General features: G+C 36.2%; 1 long non-coding RNA gene across 1 annotated transcript; it reads right to left on the bottom strand.

Annotated features, from left to right (window-relative positions):
• Positions 1 to 368: 368 nt before the first annotated feature.
• On the bottom strand, positions 369 to 4,013 carry LOC110936406. Its single transcript, XR_002589996.2, has 3 exons — positions 3,656 to 4,013; positions 1,905 to 1,994; positions 369 to 770 (listed from the first exon to the last, which is right to left on the bottom strand). It is a non-coding gene; the product is annotated as an uncharacterized LOC110936406 (long non-coding RNA).
• Positions 4,014 to 4,526: the final 513 nt, after the last annotated feature.

The raw sequence follows: 4,526 nt of genomic DNA, 5'->3' as shown, positions 1-4,526 counted from the left end.
AACGGGAACGTACCTTGTCTACATCTCAGAATTTGCGCCATATCTTGGACTACCTCCTCATTAACTCCTACTCCGAAAATACTGCACTTAGCTAGATTAACTTTTAAACCGGAGACAAGATGAAAACACCTCAGAATCCGCCGCAAATTATTAACATTCGATAGAGACCATTCCCCGACGAACATTACATCATCCGCATATATCAAGTGAGACAAAGATGGCCCCTTGTAACGCCCAAAATTCTTAATCCGAAAGTAATATTATCATGCTATAATTTAACAAAAATCGGGCATGACCCATTCGTATTATGAACAATTCCCTGTAAGACTAACTTGTAATAACTTAAAAAAATACAACACGGCGGAAAATATGAACCCAAAAATTTCGTTCTTTAATAGACATAGTACTTACAGGAAAGTTCGAATATCAAATGTCATACATTCATTAAAAAGGATTTACCACGTTCCATTATATTAATACTTCGGACCTACATTTGCTAAACTATGTGACCGATCTTTCCCGTACAATCCTTTGCTCTTGACTCGATCTTCAATCTTTCTATCCTTCATAATGATGCTAAATCCACGCAACCTGTAGACACCACATACAATCACATCGTTAGCAACCAGTCACATCATACATAAGTTTTAAACATACATAGTTAGGCGTCGACATCTCATGCTTTCGCTTATGTTAATCCATTCATCCATCCATTCGAACACCATCATTGGATTTTAGTGTCAAACCTACAACTTCCATTATTTGTATACCTGCACTTCCATTTCATTCTCAATAGAAAAACGGTTAGCATCGTTAGATTTCATTCATATGAATAAGTCCACATATACGCATAAACAAGTCTCATTCATTCGTGCATATATTTAAATTCCAATCCATGCATACATACCTTTATGTTCGTACAAAAACTTACAATTTACATCTTACACAATATTACATGCAAGCCCTAAACACACACGTCTATACATGTAAATTACATACACATAAATCTCCATACTTACGCGTTCATAGTCATACTCACCTACGAGTTCCAATTACTTACATACAATCAAACACATACCCACATGTTTAACTATTTATTTTATCCTTATACATACCCACGAGCAAGTTCCCTTCTTACCCATACTTGATAAAAACTCTCTCTTAAATTTGGGTTGCATTTCGGAAGCTTTAAAACGGGTTCCTTACTCATCCATAACTCACACAACTATTTGGTAAAGTTAGGGTGCATGACGGGGGTCTAACGGCGCTTAGGAATGGGCTTACGGGGCCCGAGAATCAAAGAAAACAAAGAAACTGACTTAACTAGCAACATAGGGCGTCGGCCAAAACCCACCAGCGTCGGCGACGCTGGTAGCGGCGTCGGGGACGCCCCTCTGCAGATCTGCTCTCCGTTTTTTTTTTCACCGTTTCGACCCCTGTTCGTGCACCCCGAGCGTCCCAAAACGTAAAATAACATTTGTCCAAGCCCCTAAATCATTCTAATACTAACACTCATGCCTTAATGGTCGAATCCTTACCTTACCCCGCTACCTAGTTTTTGACCCGTTTGATCTTTAATACACACTTTTCGACTTAGTTAACATTTTTGACCCATTACCAACAAACTAAACTTAGAACTTCATTTGATCTTACGTTCTTACATATCTCACTATTCGCAACATATGACAAAATTAACAAATCTTTCTAAACACTAAAAAGAGGTTCGGAACTTACTTACACTTCATTATGTTATGACAACAAAACTTCATTTGACACATTCGATCTACTTAGCGAGAACCATCGTTTTCATTCAACCAAATCCATGTTTGACTTCGTAACATACTTAATTATCTAGAACAATACCTTATTTAAACAAGCTAAAAAGTGAAATTAGAATCACTTACCTCGAGCGTTAGTGTTCATGCTTGCTTCCTCGCCTCCGCTTGACCCGTTAACCTTCCGTTCTTGAGTCCATTTCCACATGATCCCTATGCCTTCTCATCACGCAATCACATTCTTGTTAGTATACATGATTGTACACTTAATGATCATGTCGAATGCATGGTTCACGTTTGACTTTCATTAGTCAAGTCTAACAAACATAAGACATATACCTAAAATCACATCTTTTCCAACTCGTATAATTCCTTAAATAATTGCATATAACACACATTGTTAAACATGCGCCCTATGACTTTATAGCATTGAAATTTGACAAGAGTCTAGCCATACTACTTATGCAAGGTTTGACTTTCAAAAGTCAACGACCCATCTTATGGACTTTCGACTTAACCTCATATATCTGTGTCATCATATTAAGCTATAACAATGGCATTATATACACTTCATATTCATGATGTAACATGCTTACAACCACATGATCAATCCATTACATACACACACATACATAATATCAATACTACATATACTAAAGCTTTCGGGATTCCATACTAGACGACCATATTTGGGGTACATGAACAACATGATTTTACCATCCTTACTTGCTATACATTAACGCCAATTTTACACATAGTAACGCTTTAAACACACCTTAACAACTGTAAACATTCACCCGAAGCAATATTTAGTGTTTAGTAAATTGGTGACTAGAAAATCTTATGTTTTAAGTTCATAAAACACATTATTTTCATTGCTGCATTTTTCATGCAGCAGCTATTCGGGGTCACTTTCCCCCTTCTTAATCACATAATCTGACTTCGACTTTCAAATAAGAATTGTAACATGCGAAACAAGCTTTTCATCGATATAAGGCTCGTTGTCTAACTCCTAATAACGAATGAGATACGGCCTTTACAAGATGACTATCTAGGGCTGTCAAAAGTGACGAATTTACTAACTTTTCATGCTGTTTTGACCCACTAAATCTCATAACCAGCCTCTTGTGACCAAATACGAATTGTAACATGCGAAACAAGCTTTTCAACGATATAAGGCTCGTTGTCTAACTCCTAATAACGAATGAGATACGGCCTTTACAAGATGACTATCTAGGGCTGTCAAAAGTGACGAATTTACTAACTTTTCATGTTGTTTTGACCCACTAAATCTCATAATCAGCCTCTTGTGACCAAATAAGAATTGTAACATGTGAAACAAGCTTTTCAACGATATAAGGCTCGTTGTCTAACTCCTAATAACGAATGAGATACGGCCTTTACAAGATGACTATCTAGGGCTGTCAAAAGTGACGAATTTACTAACTTTTTAACACAAACTTGAATCAATTCAAGTTTCATGTAGGCATTTTATCAAACACTTTGTGTGCGTACCACTATCTAAGCATAATGTACAAGCATTCTTTGCATATTCTTACTAGTTCATATCAAGATCATCAAATTCCATTAACCTCACATAACTTTCATCCTAAATCAAGGCTATTAACAATAATCCACAATATCCAACTTCATATATATATCAAAACTATACTTGATTTAGCACATGCAACATCATCATCTTCATAAAATTACTTTTACAAGTGGGTTTTCATTTAATCATCAATATAATCAGAAATTCGAACACAATTCATGTTTCATGAGATGATTCTAGTTCATTACCATTCTAATTTCACATAGGCTCAAGGATTAAACACAACCCATCTCATCAATGATCATCAAATCGAAATTCTACAACTTACCACTTGATTAGTAGGCTTAAATGGTTGTACATTCAGATTCATGCATATGATTAGCTTCAATTTCCCTTCTCAATTTTGCAACTTCAAGGATTTTAGGGTTTCTCCTCTTTTTCTCCTGCTTGGGGCGACACACACACACACGCCAGATGTGTGTGTTTGTTTTTCCTTATTTTGCTTTTAGTAAATATCTTTTTCCTTGTACATGTTTAGCCCCTCCATTTATATGTTTGCCTAAACTTTGGTCATAGTTTATTTTATAATGCAATATTTCACATTTATTCTAACTAAGTTATATCTTCTATTCATTCTTATACAACATGTTTATTTAAACATTTTTCATATTCCATGAAATCTTATTAGTGAGTTATACGTTCGGGTTTTGGGGTGTTACACCCCTCATTTGTTACTTTGAGCCCACTAAACAAACCAACCGACGCCGCTTTCTTCATGATACCGGTGAGAGCTTCCATTACAATTACAAATAAGAAAGGTGATAAAGGATCACCCTGACGAAGCCCCCGTGTACATTCAAATTCTCGGGTTGGTGATCCATTTACTAAGACTGAAGCTCTAGCTGAGTACAAAGTCGCCATCACCCAAGATCGCCACCTGTTCGGAAATTTCATCTGAGCCATAATCGAATCAAGAAAAGCCCAATTCACAGAATCATATGCCTTATTAATATCCACTTTAAAAAACATTGCACTACGCTTCGACTTTTTTAACCAACTGTAAACTTCATTGAGGATAAGTGGCCCATCCATAATATTTCTACCTGCCAAGAACGCCGATTGTTGCTCAAAAATCAATCCCCCTACCACACTTTTAAGTCGATTAACAAGAACTTTTGATATCACTTTGTTGATAACTC

Source organism: Helianthus annuus, chromosome 4 (genome assembly GCF_002127325.2).
Source record: "Helianthus annuus cultivar XRQ/B chromosome 4, HanXRQr2.0-SUNRISE, whole genome shotgun sequence".
Taxonomy (NCBI): Eukaryota; Viridiplantae; Streptophyta; class Magnoliopsida; order Asterales; family Asteraceae; genus Helianthus; species Helianthus annuus.
Note: the sequence above shows the minus strand (reverse complement) of the source record. Positions and strands in the feature narration are given on the sequence as shown.